Source organism: Podarcis melisellensis (assembly GCF_964234715.1).
Source record: "Podarcis melisellensis genome assembly, chromosome: Z".
NCBI classification, from domain to species: Eukaryota; Metazoa; Chordata; class Lepidosauria; order Squamata; family Lacertidae; genus Podarcis; species Podarcis melisellensis.
This window is the reverse complement of record NC_138547.1, coordinates 16,043,064-16,061,573: the sequence shown is the minus strand read 5'-3', so window position 1 is coordinate 16,061,573 and position 18,510 is coordinate 16,043,064. Positions and strand designations below refer to the sequence as shown.

General features: G+C 40.0%; 1 long non-coding RNA gene across 1 annotated transcript; it reads left to right on the top strand.

The window, feature by feature from the left end:
• Positions 1 to 67: 67 nt before the first annotated feature.
• On the top strand, positions 68 to 17,222 carry LOC309361856. The gene is made up of 3 exons (XR_014164669.1): positions 68 to 506; positions 3,918 to 3,979; positions 16,839 to 17,222. It is a non-coding gene; the product is annotated as an uncharacterized lncRNA (long non-coding RNA).
• Positions 17,223 to 18,510: the final 1,288 nt, after the last annotated feature.

The window sequence follows — 18,510 nt, the reverse complement described above, 5'->3', positions numbered from 1 at the left end:
ATCGAAAAACGCATGCGCACTGGGGACTTTTTCTTCCTCCCGCCCCCTCGCTTACTCCTGTGCGCGTGTGTGAGTGGCTGCGCAAGCGCAGACGCGTCCCTGCGCCTAGAGAACACGGGTGAGTCCAAGGCACATGCGCAGAAGCTCCAATGTTGCTTTTCCCCCAACGGGTGAGAGGAAACCGAGCTTACTGCGCAGGCGCCTTTACTCTTCTCCCCACCATCATAGAAAAGAACGTAAGGATGTACTGTAGCTCCCTCCTCCCTATCAGGTAGCGAAATAATTCTCTCGCGCAAGCGCATACGCTCTCTGTGCATGGGACGTACAGAGGATAACTGCCCACGGAGGGGCTACGGATAGCAGGAGAGGGATGACAAAGCGCAGGCGCAGAAATACCCTCCTCTATAGGCACAGGTTTTAAAAGATGGGCAACAACTTAAACGCAGGGGCGGATGTGTCGGCTTTAATCCCGCCTCCTCTTCGGATGCTGCTTGGTCGCCATGGATGTGCGTCTATAAGTTAATATTTGCATATATATAAATAGGAGTGGGCGCGGCCTTGAATGGAGTTATGCTGGAGAAGAGAAAATAGAACGGTGGTCCCTGCGCATGCACAGACATGTCACATAAAATTTTTATTTTTCTAAGCACTGACTGGCGCCCAAAAGAGAGCCATGCGCTCTCCAATGAATTTTCCTAGCAGTGTAATAATATAAGCTATATTGCAACTACTTTTTTGTTTGCCTTCCCCACCTTATACTGAAATCCTGCGTTTTCTCCCAGAAGCTCAACTTTTTATTTATTTAAAAGCGTTTTAACAGGGATGCCATATCTCCAAAAGTGAACTAAATAAATATACTGCTTAACATTTCAAAAATTTCTTAAGTGGCATACTGTGAAACAAAATAATACATCCTGAAAATGAAAACACTGCCTAAAACCAATAAATCAATAAATATACAACTTGATTTAAGAAATGTTTAAAGTGGTGTACAGTCTAAACAAGCTGTCATTAAAATAAAAAACCCTAAAACCTAATATACAGTAATACTTTTTAAAAGTATATCTTTATTAATTTAAAATTAATACATTTATGGGAAAACAGACAAACGAACAAATAAACAAACCTACTGTAATCAAACAAACAAATAATGAAGAAATCAAACAAACAACCACAATATAAGAAACAACAAAATTAGTATAACTAACGTCATTTATACTCCTGATACTGAAATCAATTATAAAACTTATAAAGAAAGAAATTAAAAATGTCTTCCAATTAATCTAACTGTACTTTATCTATCAATTACCTTATACCGCACAGTTGCATATTTCTTATATAGTCTTTTTATCTCCCTACTATCTTATATTTATACAATACAAGGATCAGTCTAGTTCTGCCAAGATGTTTCCTTTTATACCATAGTTTTTAAAGTATTCTTTAAAGATTCTCCACTCGTTGTAGACTTTTTGTTTTGGTTGGCCTCTTATCCTTCCTGTCACCTTCGCTAGCTGCAGATATTCTACCATTAGGTTTTGCCAGTTTGCCGTATTGGGTATTGTTGTATTTTTCCAATTTCTTGCTACTAAAATTTTGGCTGCCGTTATCCCGTACATAAACAATGTTCTTTTTGATTTCCCTATTTCTTTTAGCAGGATGCTTAATAAAAATATTTCTGGCCTTTTTTAAATGTAAATTTAAATAGTTTTTAAAGTTCTTCATATATATTATTCCAAAATACACAAATGTCTGTACACTTAAACCACGTATGCAAATAAGACCAATTTCTCTGTTACATCTCCAACATATATGTGAACTATTCTTATACATTTTAGCAAGTTTTTCTGGAGTTTGGTGCCATCTGTACATCATCTTCATTGTGTTTTTCTTGAGATTATAACAGGCCATTAATTTTGCGTCTTCCCGCCATAATTTTTCCCATTGTTCCATGTAAATATTATAGCCCAGATCTTGTGCCCATCTCACCATTACGATTTTCACTTGTTCTTCCTTTACCTCCCATTCTAATAGGAGGTCGTATACCCACGAGATATATTTTCCTTTACTTTGTATCAATTCTTTTTCAAATTTTGATGTTTCTTTTGCAAGTCCTGCTTTCTTATCAATGATTAATCTTTGATGTATTTGAAAATATTGCAGCCAATCTGTTAAATGCCCATTAATTTCTTCATATTTTTTCAGTGTAGGCTCCTCCTCCTGTCCTTCTAATAATAATCTGTACATAAAACAAATTCAGAGATTTCAAGCATGCAGAAACAGGCAGGGAAAGCCTGAGGACAGCTTGCGCTAAATGTTTTACAAATTGGCATTTCCCAGCCTGTGGGTCACAACCTGCAAGTGGGTTGCAAATCCTGTGCAAGTGGTCATGGGCTTTACAATTTATGCTTTGATTCCTCATGTAATTGTAAAACTTGCAGTTAAAGTGTACGAAACTGATGGCAGCCAAATCCATGTGACAATAAATCAATGAATCACCATGTCAAGATGATTTAGACTTGAGAAACACTATTATAATTGTTATGAGAATTATAAGGTCTAAGATATAAAATAAATGTTCATAAATGTACCAGGCAAACACATACATAAATATATAAACTGCAGGAAAACAGTCCTAAAGCCATTTTGAGTCTTTCAGTGACATCAAATATTCCTCTGCAGTTTGGATGGAAATAGGAAAAGCCTCCCCATTGTCTCTGTGCTCACAAATCCTGCCTTAAGGGCACATTTGTGTATGAATAGGGTGACACTGTGACCAGGACTCAGGAATTAAATATTTATCATCACAAAAGAATGGCCGGGCTGTCCAGGTAAATCCATTAACAGGTATCCTGGCAGATAGGATTTCTGCTGTAGACTGCCTCCTGTGATGTAGTATGATGTTTTGGGGGGTGGTCTTGAGCTACAGGGTGAATAATTTCAAAAGTCTATGTAAGGGTTTGCACACCATTGTTCAGGGTTCTCCTCCCTCCTGCATATGGTGAGTGGGGACCCTGTTGCAACCGTTTAATAAAGATCAGGCTTACTAGCTACTTTGCTTCTCAATATACTCTGGTTGTCCTCTGTTATTTTCTCCTAAGGACTCTATATGGGCTCTAGGATACCCCATAAGGGAAAATGAGCATTTTTTTTCTTATAACAGCAATGTAATAAAAATATTGCTTCTTACCCCTAAATTTCACTCTTGAGCAGTGATGAGTAGCAAGATCACTTTCGTATCCTTCAGATATATGAAAGAATGCCTCCTTCCATACCAATCCGGGAACTGAGATTTGCAAAACAGGCCCTATTTGCAGTTACATCTTCTGCTGAAGTTCAATGCATGGGCACTCCTGGGAGGGCCTTCTTAGTGGTAGTTCCACACTTATGGGATGTTTCCTTTGCCATTTGCTTTATCTTTAAGAACCAACAGCCTCTTATCCAGCATTGCTAATAGTCAAATAAATAACAACAAAATCAGTACAGTTTTGAATACAGTGGTTAAAATCCATGCAGTTTAGACAGGTTCAGTCCACTATCTTGATTCAAAACGGCATCCAGTTGTATCTAAATATAGACCAAGAAAACCCTGCTATTTGATCTCAAGAATCATCATGCAAAAATTTGTTAAAATCATTGCAGTTTTGGAAGATTTAGTCTTGATTCAAAATGGCACCCAGTTGTATCCAAACATAGACATAAAACTGTCCTTTGATCTCAGGAGCCATCATATAAAATATGCTTATGGTATGTTACATCTAAATCTTATATCTAAAATCACTTTCTCAAATATCATCAAAATGTGTGGTGTAGTGCTTCAAGTGTTGGACTGGGACCTTGGGAGACCAGGGTTCAAATTTCTACTCAGCCATGAAGTTCACTGGATCATTGATTATCTCTCTGCCTCACCTGTCTCACAGGGTTGTGGTGAGGATGAGGAAATGAGAAGTGTGCATGCTACCATAAGCTCCTTGGAGGAAAGGTAGGGTATTAAATGGTAAACAAATAATAAAAAAATAAATATTATATAAATCCAACTCCCCAAGCAAACAAAGGAAAGAGTGTCAGATAAACCAATCCTCAACACAGACCCCTTTCTTACTTGGTGTAGCAAGAGTCTGCATAAATAGAAAAATCTTCACTAACCCCAAACGGGCACAGAAGAATAGCTGTCTGAACCTCAAGGAGCAAAGTATTGCAGAATGTGCACAGCCAACTGAATGGTATTTTTTTTCCATTTCATTTTATTTAACAAAATGTAAATACTGATTAATTGTAGTAAAGCCTCTTAAGTGGTGTATTAAAAATATAAAAATGATCAATTAAAACAGCTAAAAAAATAAAAAACTTAAGGTTAATCAAAAGGCTGCAGTCTATGTTAGACCTACTCAGAGTAGACCGATTGAATTTAATGGGCATGACTAAAGTAGGTCCATTAATTTAAGCAGGTTTACTCTTAAGTGAAAAAACCCCCATAAAACTAGCAACCCAACAGTGAAGGTGAAAAACATTTATTTTGTATATTAACGGCAAGCATTTTAAGATTGTTTTACAATTGTCTTTCATGGTCATTTTTGTAAGTAATACAGGTGTTGTAACAGGGATGATGTCCTCATCACTACAGAGGAAGCTCGCCAATCATTTACCTCAGGTTGGGCCTAAAATAGCTCCCTCAATGCTAACTGTGACAGGGAACTTTTGGATAAACAGGGTTAAAATTTACTTAAAAGTAGGATAAAGACACGGATTTCAGCATAAAGTACAGTGGTACCTCGGGTTAAGAACTTAATTTGTTCTGGTGGTCCGTTCTTAACCTGAAACTGTTCTTAACCTGAAGCACCACTTTAGCTACCGTAATGTAGCCTCCTGCTGCTGCTGTGCCGCCGCACGATTTCTATTCTCATCCTGAAGCAAAGTTTCAGTAACCCGAGGTACTGTTTCTGGGTTAGTGGAGTCTGTAACCTGAAGCATCTGTAACCTGAAGTGTCTGTAAACCCGAGGTACCACTGTAATTAATGAAATACTAATGTTAGTGATGGCGAGCCAAGTAGTTGAGAATGTGAAGTGGCAGAGGTTCACAAAATGGCCACCAATTTGAAAAACAAGTTGGAAACTACTAAGAGGAAAGAAAATAAGGGAGGAAGAGAGATGTTCGGGGTGTACACAAGGAAATCATCCTGTTTTCCCAGGTGTGATAAGAAAAACAATCTTTAAAAAAATAAATATTTTTTTAATAACCAGTCACATTGTTCCCCCTGCATGCATGATGGCTGATAGTCGGCAGTCTGAAAACGGATAGGTGCAATGTCTTGCTGGACTTTAGCAGGGAAAATTGAGGGCGACTGAATTGAAAGCTCTACAATGGCTGTTTTTAATCTAGCCGAGACCAACAGAACAAATAGAGCTTGTGACACAAATTTTAAGGTGCACACATAGCGGACATATGCTCCACAGAAAACCAATCCTTCACCCTTCAAAAAATTTTCCCCTGAAAATAAAATGACTTTTGGGTTCACAGGGCAATTCTGAAGCTCATCTTGACTCTCTTCATGTCCCCAAAGATGTTCTCTGCTGTAGAAGGAAGTATATTGGAAAAACCTTTCTCAACAGTTCTTTTCATTTGCGAACTCCTCCAAATACATAAAACATCTCTCATGAATAGGGGAGGTCTATAACAATAGACTCAAGAACTGAGGTATTACCATTTCCAAATAATGGCCTAGACTGTCCAGAATAAGGCAATCAGCAAACTCTATCAGGTGTCTTGACAGACAGGAGACAGGTCACACTGTCAGGCTCGGGAATTCTCCTCCCCACCCCCACCCCCACCCCTTGGCATCAAGAAGTAGAGAAAACAAAGTAGAGAGTCCTTTTTAATGAGTTTATCCATTCATAATAGCGAGAGACAAGAATGCAGTATGCCCTGATAATGAAGTAATGACGTTGTTCCAACTGAGCTCCTCCTCCCTCCTCTCTGGCAACAGCATTTCCCATTACAGTGGCCACTCATGGTCAATTGTCTCTGAGTCCTTTGTTCCAGTACTCTTAAGATATGCCAATTTCTGGGAGAAGGGGGTCAGAAATATTCTCCAGTGACAACATGTCTCTTTCTGTTTGATGCTTTTGGATGATCTTTGACTAAGGGGCTGGGCAATTTAAAAGTTGTTACAGTGGTACCTCGGTTCTCGGATGTCTCTGTTGATGAATGTTTGAAACCCGAACGATGAAAACCCGGAAGCAAATGCTTCCATTTTGAACGTGCCTTGTAAGTCGATTGGCTTCTGCTGTGTGTTTTTCAATTTTCGCATTTTCAGCCAGCGCTTTGCGCCTCAGTTTTTGAATATTTCAGAACTCGAACGGTCTTCCGGAACGGATTATGTTCGAGAACCAAGGTACCACTGTACACACATCTAGGTCCTTACCTCCTTGCAAGGCGGGGAGGGAGAGGAACTCTTTTGCAACAGACTTTAAAGATCTGCCTTGCTTTGACTGCTTCCTGCCTCTACTCTTTCTTCTCTGTCCGATAATTAACCTAGGGGATACTGGATCACTTGATGGGGAGTTGGGCTGTAAATACTAACCCCACATTTTTATTATATCAAGCTGGATGCTCCATTTCAGTAATGACATGCTGCGGTGGGGAGGAGGATGGGGGCAACCAGTCCTCTACCAGTTATGCTTAAAAGGGAAAAACCCAAAATGCTGAAAGGGACAAACTCCCACTTTCAGTACACGCCATAGCCTGAAAGTAACATCCTCTTCACCTGTTATCCTGGGGGCAGTAGGTCCCTTCTGCTGTCTTAGGGTCAAGCCACACACTGCAATAAGCACACTTACTCACCAAAAGAATACTAAAATTTCATTCTTGGAGAAAAAGCAGCTGTACAGTGGTACCTTGGGTTATAGATGCTTCAGGTTACAGGTGCTTCAGGTTACAGACTCCACTAACCCAGAAATAGTACCTCAGATTAAGAACTTTGCTTCAGGATGAGAACAGAAATCCTGCGGTGGCAGCAGGAGGCCCCATTAGCTAAAGTGGTACCTCAGGTTAAGAACAGTTTCAGGTTAAGAACGGACGTCCAGAACGAATAAAGTTCTTAACCTGAGGTACCACTGTACATTATTACCGTAAGTCACTGCTAGCTTGTCATCCTGAGTTGGTAAATCATATAGACTAGTGGTTCCCAATTCACTAAGTACTATGGACCTCCTGTTTTTCAAAAGCCAAGCCATGGACCCCCAACTTTTGAACATTTAGATATCTCTGTAGTAGTTTTTGTTACGTGAATGGTGCCACAGACCCCCTTGGTGGGTTACGCAGACCCACTGCGAACCAGTTGCGAACCACTTATATAGGCCAATAGGCTTTTTAAATCAAGATGCTAAAATATTTACAGCAATCTTTACTGCAAGGCTTAACACATTTATTTCTTCCTACAACACAACTGATCCAATCCCCTGGCTACTAAATGTCATCCGTGACAGCAAAAGCAAAAATTTACCACTAGTAGTCAGATTGCTTGATGCATGTAAACCTGCCAAAACAAGTCAATTGGCAGTTCATTTAAGTGTTGATGTAAAAAATGAGCATGGGACAGTATTTCATGGCTTCTATCATGAGATTATACAAAAACTCATATGCTCAAGTCAGGATGAGTGGCATAGATTCTAAAGCTTTCTCCACTGCAAGGGGAGTAGGTGCAACATGGATGGCATCTATCGCCCATCTTGTTTAACCATTCCAGTGCCGGATTTATGTATAAATTAAACAAGCCATAGCAGGGGTCAGCAAGGTTTATCTTGCCTGGGCTGGATCAGTCCAGTGGATATCCCTCTGTGGGCTGGATTGCGCCCAAGCCTGCAATTTTCAGCGTCTGTGTCTGCGCAGATGCAATTTTCAGCGCTGCGGAAGCGAGTTCCCATGCTGCACTGTGGCAGTTTAGCGCAGCACGTGAGCAGGCAACTCAATTAGGGCAGCTCATGGGTCGGTCAAACAACCTCTGTGGGCCGCTTCCTGCCCATGGCCTTAGGTTGTTGACCCCTGAGCTATAGCTAAAGTCCCACTGTCTTGGGGCCCCAAAAAAATTTAAAGGAAAAAAAACCTGGATGTACATTTCCAAAATATAAGATACAAAACAAATAAAATAAAACTGTTAAGTTGTGGGTGAACATATCAGACGACACAGCGATTCTTCAAACAGCTCTTGTTTTTTCACAGGCCAGAACAAAACTGAACTGAACTGAAAGGTTCAGCCAGCCTGCTTATATAGAGCTCCACTAGAACGCAACAGTAACCATTTTCTGTAACTATCCAATCACTGAACGTCACTTTCAATCCCTTATTTGCATATGTGGACCTGAGTGAAAACTATCTACAGTATTCCCCTGCTGGCCCAGGGTGAGAACTTTAGTACATAACAAAAACCTACATAAAGCAACAGTGTTTTGTGTTGTATAGGCTCCTGTGATATAAGGAATGGGCCCTGCCTGCTAGCCTGCTCCCTAAAATATCACTGGTTTGCTCATTTCTATATATAGTGGTACAGTATCTTGGTTCTCAAATGTAATCCCTTCCAGAAGTCTATTCCAAAACCAAAGCGTTCCAAAACCAAGGTGTGCTTTCCCACAGAAAGGAATGCAAAGCAGATTAATCCATTCCAGACTTTTAAGAACAACCCCTCAAACAGCAATTTAACAATGAATCATGATAAAATTATACAATTGAATGGGTATTGGCTAGATGCATTCATATAATTAGACCCGTTAAATAATTTTTTGATGTACAGGCATGTATAGTATTTGTATTATTTATGAATGTGACATATTACTAGAAATACCGTCTTTTACACTCACTAAGTGTAGCAGGGTACAAAGGTCTGCTGTCCCAATGAACAGTGTAGACTACAATGGTGATATTGATAGTATATTTAAAAAATGCATCGTATGAATTACAGTTGCATTGTACAGGTTATAACATTTAATTTCATATGAATAAAGCTATTTATCATTATGAGTCGTTTGCATCACGTATTTACACCTATCATTATTTCATGTTATAGCAAGTTTCTAGAGACTAGATGATTAGTCTTTGTAAATTGTGTTCCTAAAGGAACTTTTGTTCTTGCCCAATGCCAATGTGTTTGCAGTATTAAGTATATGAATGAAAAATAATTTCAAGTTAGAGCTGAATAATTATTTCACTATGAATATACTTCTTCTTAATTGTATTTCAGTTCAACAATGACTTTGATAAAATACATCTTTTGTGATGTGCAAATGACTTGAGATACCTATGAGGTCCATCAATTACCATAGAGCATATATTCAACACACAAAAAACCCAGCGACAATTTGTTGTTGACAAAGAACAGCTGGACATATATATATTTTTAATAAATATTTATTGAAATTTTTAAGTTACAATCTCAAAAAACAAACAAAATCATAACATAACATAACATATTTTCTTATCTTCTTAGGACCTCCTCACGTCTCCCGCTCCTACCTTCCACTTTAAAAAAATTAATCCAGCAAATTATCACCTTACTTCCATCCTTACTGTCTAGTTTTCAATGTTATATCTCAAATTTTAGGTACCTTGGTTATGCTCCATATAAGATTGAATTTAGCCAAATAATTATCCAAAAAAATTGTTTTTTCTTACATTTTAACTTATCTTCCTACTTCACTTCAACTATTTTAATGGTGCCAAATTGTTTATAATCAAGCATCCTGCTTAACATTCATACAGCTTACAATATTTTTGCAAATAAATCTTAAATTTTTTCCAATTTTCTACCGTCTCCTCTCCCAGGTCTCTGATTCTGACGGTCATCTCAGCCAGTTGCATATAGTCCATCAGTTGCATCTGCCATTCTTCCAGTGTGGGTAAATCTTGAGTTTTCCAATGCTTCGCGAGAAGTATCCTTGCTGCTGTTGTTGCGTACATAAAAAATGTTCGGTCCTTCTTTACCACCCCTTGGCCGACAATACCCAAAAGGAAGGCCTCTGGTTTCTTAGAGAAGGTATACTTAAATACCTTTTTCAGTTCATTATATATCATTTCCCAGAAAGCCTTCACTTTAGGGCAGGTCCACCAGAGGTGAAAGAATGTTCCTTCATTTTCTTTACATTTCCAACACTTATTATCAGACAAGTGGTATATTTTTGCAAGTTTGACTGGGGTCATGTACCATCTGTATATCATTTTCATTACATTTTCTTTCAAAGCATTACATGCAGTGAAATTCAACCCAGTAGTCCACAACCTTTCCCAGTCCTCAAACATGATATTGTGCCCAATGTCCTGTGCCCACTTTATCATGGGCGATTTTACCGTTTCATCTTGTGTGTTCCATTTTAACAGCAAGTTGTACATTCTTGAAAGTACCTTAGTCTTAGGCTCTAACAATTCCGTTTCCAACTTCGATTTCTCCACCTGGAACCCTAACTTTTTGTCAAGTTTAAAAACTTCCTTAATCTGAGCGTAATGTAACCAATCTCGCACTTTATCTCTCATTTTCTCCATACTCTGCAATTTCCAATTGTCTCCATCTTTTTCTAGTATATCCCAATACTTTGGCCAGTTGGCCTCCATATTGAGTCTTTTTCGGGCCTTAGCTTCCAATGGTGAAAGCCACCTTGGAGTTTTATTTTTCAGTAAGTCTTTGTATTTTGACCAGACATTAAACACTGCTTTTCTGACAATATGATTCTTGAAAACCTTGTTAATCTTAACCTTGTCATACCATAAATATGCATGCCAACCAAAAGCATTGTTAAAACCTTCCAAATCCAGTACATCAGTGTCTTCAAGAAGTAGCCAGTCTTTTAACCAGCAGAAAGCTGCTGATTCATAGTACAGCCTTAAGTCTGGCAGGGCAAAGCCCCCTCTTTCTTTCGCATCTGTTAATATCTTAAACTTAATTCTGGGCTTTTGCCCTGCCAGACGAATTTAGAAATATCTCTCTGCCACTTCTGAAAGCACTCTGTCTTATCCACAATCTGTAATGTTTGAAACAAAAACAACATTTTTGGCAATACATTCATCTTGATAGCAGCAATTTGGCCTAACAAGGAAAGTTTCAGTCTTGTCCAACTATCTAAATCTCTCTTAATTTCTGACCAACATTTCTCATAGTTGTCCTTAAATAAACTCAATTTTTTTGCTGTTATGTTTACCCCTAGGTATTTTACTTTTTTAACCACATTTAACTCTGTCTCTCTCTGAAACCGTTCTGACTCTGCATCTGTCAGATTTTTTCCCCAATACCTTAGTTTTCTGCTTGTTTAATTTAAATCCCGCCACCCGACCAAAGTCTTGAATTAATTGTAATACTCTTTTCGTGCTAGATTCTGGCTCCTGCAGGGTCAAAACTAGGTCATCTGCAAAAGCTTTGAGTTTATATTGTTTCACTCCGACCTGGGTTCCTTCCACCAACCGGTCTCCTCTAATCATATTCAAGAGCACCTCCAGAACTGAGATAAATAACAATGGGGAGATAGGGCAACCTTGTCGTGTTCCTTTTTCAATTTTAAACTCTTCTGTAACCACATTGTTAACTATCAGTTTGGCCTTTTGTTCCGAATAAATTGTGTCAATCCCATTTTCAAAACCCCGTCCCACTCCCATCCCTTCTAGGTTCCCCTTCATAAATTTCCAGGAGATGTTATCAAAGGCCTTCTCCGCATCTATAAAAATTAACACTGCTTTTATGTTGATATCTGTTTGCAAGAGTTCCAGGATATCAATAATGTTCCTTGTGTTAGCAAACAAATGTCTACCTGGGAGAAAGCCTGCCTGGTCCTTATGGATTACTTCATTTAGAACTTTTTTAAATCTACTTGCTAAAATGTCTGCAAATATTTTGTAATCCACGTTTAAGAGAGAGATGGGACGGTAGTTCTTAAGTTGTGTCTTTTCAGCTTCCGATTTTGGTATCAATGTGATAAAGGCCTCTTTCCACGATTCCGGCGCCTTCTTCCCCTCCATAATTTCATTGCTGACCTCCATCAGTGGTTGTATCAAATAGTCCTTCAATGTCTTATAGTACTTGGAGGTCAGCCCATCTGGCCCTGGAGATTTGCCCAATTTCATGTTCTGAATGGCATGTTCAATCTCTTGTGATGTTATTTTACAATTCAGGATTGATCTGTTTTCTTGTGACAATTTTGGTAATCCATTCTTTTCCAAAAATTGTTTAATGTCGGCCTCATCTTGCGGCCCTTGTGTGTATAATTTTTTTAAGTATCTCTGGAAGCATTTTCTAATATCCACGGGGTTCTGAATGTTTCTTCCTTCAATCTCTAAATTGGTGACTGTATTTAGTTTTTGTCTTTTCTTCAACTGCCAAGCTAGCAGTTTCCCACATTTATTCGCAGATTCAAATGTTTTTTGTTTCATTAGCTTAACTTTCCACTCTATTTCCTGGTTTATCAGTTTAGAGTATTGTGCTTGATAGAGTTTAATTTCTCTCAGAATCGGCTGTGACTTCGGATTAGATCTTAACTTCTTCTCTAATTCTTTAATTTTCTCCAAGATCTTGTCTTTTTTCTCATTTTGTGTCCTTTTCTTTACAGCGTTCTGTTGTATCAAGAATCCCCTCATCACGGCCTTGCTTGCGTCCCAGATAGTTCTTTTTTCCACCGAGGTGTTTAAGTTTATCTCAAAATAATCCTTCAAAACTTTTTGGGCCTTCTTAATGATCTCCTGATCTCTAAACAGATTGTCATTCATTTTCCATCTAAAGGAGCCGGTTGGTAATAGTGTCATATCCATCTTTACCGCATTATGGTCGGAGCAGGTCTTTGGGCAGATTTCCACCTTTCTGGTCTTAGGTGCCAGACCTCTAGATATCCATATTTGGTCGATTCTTGTCCATGTCAGTTGGGCTTCAGAAAAGAATGTTCCTTCTCTTCCCAAGGGGTTCTTTGTACTCCAAATGTCAATCAAGTCCATATTGTCAGTCAATTCAAAAAAGGTCTTAGGTAGTCTGCCATCTTCTGTCACATTTTGGTTTTGAGACTTATCCATATTGGTTGAGACCACGCCATTCATATCTCCCATCATAATGATGTTGTCATAGTCCAGATAGTCCAGGATGCTCTCATGCAACTTCTTGTAGAATTCTGATTTCCCCTCATTTGGTGCATAAATTCCTAATATCAAAAGCTTCTCTCCTTGGTGTTGTATCTCAATTGCCAAGATTCTTCCATGTTCGTCATTAAAAAGGAATTTAGGTGACAGGCTCTCTTTTGCATAGATCACCACTCCTCTCTTCTTCACTCGGTCCGAGGATATGAATTCTTGGCCTAATCTTTTATTTATTAGCACTTTTCTGTGTAGCCTAGTCACATGTGTTTCTTGCAAACAGATAATGTCCAATTGTTCTTTTTTCAAAATATGAAATATTTTTTTCCTTTTCTCTGGAATGTTGGCGCCATTTATGTTCCAACTCAGAAGTTGCAGAGACATCCTGAATGAATCTGCTATTTTTCAAGGGGTGGTTCCTTTTTCTCTGGGTCTTCAGTGTCCAAGGGTGAAGGTACAGCAGATGCTCCAGGCCCAAAAGGTATTTCAATTCCTTTCTGTAGGTCCTCTCCGTAGGCAGTCAAAAATTTGTCTCTATCTTCCAGTGTTTTGATTTTAACCTTCTTCCCTCTAAAGATGAAGGATAATCCCTGAGGGAATTCCCACCTAAAGATGATTGAGTTGCTCCTCAACAATCTGGCCAGTTCAAGATAGTCAGATCTAAGGTCCAGCAGTTGTTTCGGAATATCTTTGTAAATTTCAACTCTTCTATCCAAAATGTCCAGTGACTTTCCGTAGTGTAGTCCCAAAATCTTGTCCCTTTCCTCCTTCGATCTCAAAGTTATCAAACAGTCTCTGGGCTTGTCTTTCTTTGCAAATTTTCCAAGTCTGAAGGCTGACACAATTTTAAAATCCTTCTCCTCTATGAGCCAGAACTTGGAAAACTCTTTGGTCAGGAATTCAGTTAGATTCCCTTCTTCAACTTCTGGTATTGACCTTATCCTTAAGTTATTTTCCCGATTCCGTAGTTCTATCATAGATAAGTATGTCTGTTGCTCTCCAACCTGTTTGCAGAGTGGCTTTACCTCTTGTTTTAATTTTTCAACTTTTTGACTAGTAGCCTCAGCCAATTTTCGATTTTCTACAGTGTCCTCAGTCAACTGCCCAATTGCTTGTACGTTCTGTGCCACCTGTCCAGTTATTCGATTTAAACAGGCTGTATTTTGATCAATCTTGGCTGTTTGTTCATCTGCTTTCTTGTCCAAAGATCCTACTCTTTTATCCAAAGATTCCAACTTTTCGTAAATTTTCTCTAGAATTGAATTGAAGCAGTTGCTCCTGAGGCCATATCTTCCAATTGTAGCTGCTCAGTTTCTTCTTCCCCTGCCGACGGTAAGATAGGTACAGATGATCTACGTGTCTGTAAGGCCGAGGTTAAAGTTGTTTGTGTGGTTCTTGCTCCTCTTTTTCTTGTGCCACTCATTCCAAAGTTATCTGAAAGTCAAGGTCAGTCTGAGTTGTTCCCATGAGAAAGTGGCAGCCCAGAGATAAACAGTCAAACAGGAGGAAAGGAACGAGAAAGCAGAATAATGTCACTGCTATTGGTCCCAAATCCTCTAGAGGGGGCTTGGAATGTCTTGAGGGAAGAAGTCAGATCAAATAAGATCAATAAAGTTAATTTTAATGTCCCAGGACCTTCAAACTAGTATTTAGCAGAGTTGGTATTAGTAACATAACATTGTTTCTGACAAATGCTAACTGGTATTTCAAAGTAGCAAGTCTGTAAAAGTTCAGAGTGTTGCAGATCCAGATACACAATAGCCAAGTTTGCAAACTGACAGTTCTTCTGTTCTTTAGGCAGCCCAAATACCTGGGTTTCTTAGTCCAAATTTGTAGTTCCCACAGGAGAAAATTAACACAGCTCAAATAAAAAATAAGTCCAATAAATGAATCGTTTCTTCGTCTAAAGGTAGTTTCAGTGGGTGCTCAAATCAGATGGTTTAAAAAGCCTCTACAATAGCTCCACTCCTCCAGCTCTTTTGCTTTGCAATTTAAATAGCAGCGGAAGACGGACTTCCTTTTAACGTCTCTCCGCTTTCAACCAAATTTCCTTAAATTTAGAGTCCAATTGTAAAAAGTCCCTCTTTACTCACGGGTTGTAGCTTCTGATTCCGAATGTTTTGAGGAAAAAAGGTCAGTGCTCACCGACAGCAGCTGCGCGGCTTCACTCTGCAGAGTAGCGATCGACTCACAGCGCCGCAACCCCCTCCGCGATCCGAGGCTCCTTACGGGGTCTCTTCAACGTTTTGGAGGTCGCTTTCAGCACCCGCCGAGTCCCACGTCCACAGGCTCTTGCTGCCTGTGGTTTTTCGGTGCGGGTCTCCGCTTTGCTGTAGCGGACGACCCGATTCCGCAGAGCTTCCCCCTCAGCGCAAGAGGAGGACCGCCATTGCCGTTTCGCGCCGCCTCCGGAAGTCGAACAGCTGGACATATAAAGGGCCCCTTTACCTTAAGTAGCTTAGGGCCACATCAAACTTAAATCTGGCCCTCCGCATTGCCTCACCTCCTCCTCCCAAGAAGTCCCAGGGCAGGTGAGTTTCTGACAGTGGGCAACTCCAGAGTTGTCTGTCTCCTTGCCCCAGCTTGGGCGGCAGTGCTTTGTGGGTGTCTGGTTGGCTCTGGACGTCAGGGGTCCTCAAGGAGGAAGACCTTTGTGGCTTCCCAAGGAGGGAAAGGCAGTTTGGCAGGGTTGGAGCAGCCGCTTGGCTGGTGAGGGGGGCAAGAGGGGCATATTGCAGTCAGGCTGGCAGGACTGAATGAGATGAATCTGAGGTCTGATTTGCTACAAGGCAGCCTCCTCTGGTCCCCTGTTCCAGTTCCCTCGGCTTGCATTCTTTTCATTTTTTTAATTCTTTGCATTCTTTTCACATTTCATATCATAGCGTGAGATTAAGATATCCTTATTCTGTGGTCATGATTTGTGAAACCGTGATTCTGTGGCATTGTGGCACAAAATCATGGTATCATGCTTTTGTGATTGTATATCACGAGTGTGTGATATCACGAAATATGCAATCGTGATATATGGGGGGTGTGGTGTTATAGGAGAGGTACTGTATTGGCTCAAATATAAGATGCACCCACAAATAAGCTGCACCTTTAAAATTGAAGGCTAATTTGCAGGTGCGGCCTGCCTCCTGGTACTACTGCCCTGAACGGGGGGTGGGGGGTGGCCGATGCTGGTGCTCGGTTCCGAGCACACTGCACACCCACCTCCCGTACTACCGCCTCCCAGCACGGCCTCCCCAAGGCGGAGCTGGCAGCCCCCACATCCCCCATTCAGGGCGGTAGTGTCGGGAGGCGGGCACACAGCGCTTGGTTTCGAATATAAACTGCATTTAACTTTTCACAGCTGGAATTTGAAAAAAACCCTGAGGTTTATATTCAGGCCAGTACGGTAATACCTCTGGTGGGGACACATCATGCTCCTTCTGGAGTAGTTTGTCACTTTTGGTCCTCACCCTGCACTCCGCTCTCACCTATGGCTCTTAGAAGCTGTTAGCATGCGACAGCAGCCACATCTGAAAACCAATTTGGTTGGCTGGCTAAGCCAGGTGAGAGCAACTGATGGCTCTCTAACCCTCAGTGAGTTAGAGACTTCCCCTAAATGTAAAGACAGGCTCAGGCGGACTGAGCGGACGAGACCAATAACAGATCCAATGGTCAAGACAACAGTATCTGCATGTGCTGTTGAGGGAGAACAAAATGCATTGCCTTTAGTTTCATTGTTGACTTCCATGGTTTGTTTCAGGGAACTTGTTGCAAAACTGAGAGCCCACCGTGATTTTTACAGCAGTTTGCCAGAATACAGCTGAATCCACAGCAACACCACGTAGAGCAATACCCTTTGCTGGAATGACTAAGAAGTTGTAGAAAGAGGAAATGAGACCATTTCTTCCCCTTCCTTCTTCTCTAGCATTGCTGCACTTTTTGATTTATTAAAGCTGCAATACCTGTATTAATGAAAGAACTAAGCAATTCTGGTAAAATGGCCGGATTAAAAATCAACAAATCCAAATCGGAATTTAATTTATATGGGTATTATTCCATCTGAACAGTCAATCATTCAAAAACAGATGAGCTGTAAAATCTGCCACATGGTAGTAAAATATTAAGGAGTGCAAAAATCTTATCAGCTCAAAGAAAGCAAACTTTACACCATTATTTTTTACAGGTATGATGGGATATTAGATCTTGGAATTAGATCATGGTCAGGATATATAGCTGCTGTAAATATGGCTATCCTTCCCCCCCCCAAAATTTTCCTCATGTGCTGCCAAGAATGATAACACCTAAACAATTTGGCAGCGCTCAATAAACACTCAATTAAAATTTGGCAGTACTCAATAAACTTCATACAGGAAGGGGGAAAGCACAACTAGGCTCCAGAATTACCCGTATTTTTCGCTCTATAAGATGCACCAGACCACAAGACGCACCTAGTTTTTGGAGGAGGAAAACAAGAAAAAAAAATATTCTGAATCTCAGAAGCCAGAACAGCAAGAGGGATCACTGCGCAGTGAAAGCAGCAATTCCTCTTGCTGTTTTGGCTTCTGGGATAGCTGCGCAGCCTGCATTCGCTTCATAAGACGCACACACATTTCCCCTTACTTTTTAGGAGAGAAGTGAGTCTTATAGAGCAAAAAATACGGTATGTATGGAAGTGGAGGGTTCGGAATCCCACACCTCCAAACTGATTACAAAGCATTAGATGTCATTCATCTATGGACGAAAGGGTAAACCATGGGTAGAAATAGAAATTTCATATCCAGGATATTGAGAATATATTTTCTACCTCTTCACTCACTAAAAAACCATACCATTATAAACCCTTTCCTCCTCACCACACTGAATGTTTGGAAAATATTTTAAAAAGGCTCTTACAGTATCTCCCCTTTACTGCCACCAATCCTTTTAAAAAGCAGGCGAATGCTTAGACTGGAATGGTTGGGAATGGTTGGAACAGGTGGACTTTTAGAGACTAAGAAACTTTTATGAAAATGGTATTTCTCTACAAAAAGAACTATTCATAGCTGACATACCAAACCTTAAATGGTCATGGTACCATTTAAACCAGCTGTTAAAATGCTTGTTAAACCCACATACCAAATAAAAAATGGATGGGTTTGGTAGTCCAAGTGACTGCTGAAACTTTTTAAGAGTGCTGTCTTCAAAGAAATAAGCTTGATATATGACAAAACCATTGAAATATCTCTTGCACTAGCACTACTTAGGTGAAGATTACCCTAATTATGACCTCTTAGCCTTTCTATTGACAGTTGCCTGTATGGAGATAGCCAGATGCTGGAAAACTGGTGTTGGGCTGAACACTGATTCTTGGTATACCAGAGTATGGCCAGAGAATAAAAGGGGCAAGCAAAATCTTTATTGTTTTATAACTTATGGCAAATGTTTATTTAATA